The sequence below is a fragment of the Pteropus vampyrus genome, unplaced genomic scaffold (assembly GCF_000151845.1).
Source record: "Pteropus vampyrus isolate Shadow unplaced genomic scaffold, Pvam_2.0 Scaffold52, whole genome shotgun sequence".
NCBI lineage: Eukaryota > Metazoa > Chordata > Mammalia > Chiroptera > Pteropodidae > Pteropus > Pteropus vampyrus.
In genome coordinates, this window is record NW_011888833.1 from 3,647,476 (window position 1) to 3,648,028 (window position 553).

Below are 553 nucleotides of genomic sequence, written 5' to 3' on the forward strand. Positions count from 1 at the left end.
CGTCACATCCCCCGCAGCTGCGGGCAGCGTGGCAGGGCAGGGGCTGCGACACCCCGTGACACCCTCAGAGTCTGTGTCCCCTTCTGTCAGATGAGGGTCAGCGCCCCAACCGTGCACAGTGCAGGAGACGCTCGGAAATTAGGGCATCCGAGGTCAGGGGATCCAGAGGCCACGAGGGAAGAAGGGACAGCGGGGCTGGGAAGAAGGGGCAGCGGGGCCTCCACCCGCAGAGGGCAGAGGGACCCAAACCACTCCCGGCACTGCAGCCATTGCGCTCTGTCTGCCCCGGGCTCCCTGTCGGTCCAGGAGGCACAGCCACTCGGACGCAGAGCAAGTGGGGACCGTGGGTCCTGACCTTTTGTCTGTGTCAGAGAAGATTCGGGAGAACGTTTTGAAAGACAGGAGGAAGACGATAGCCACAGGAAAATGAAGCAGAGGAACCGGCCGAGAAAGGGGCGAGGCCCGTGGCACCGAAGGAAGCAGAACTGGATAAGCCAAGGAGGGGAAAGGCGGGAAGCAGATCCTGGGAAGAATTGATCCGCAGTCTTTAATG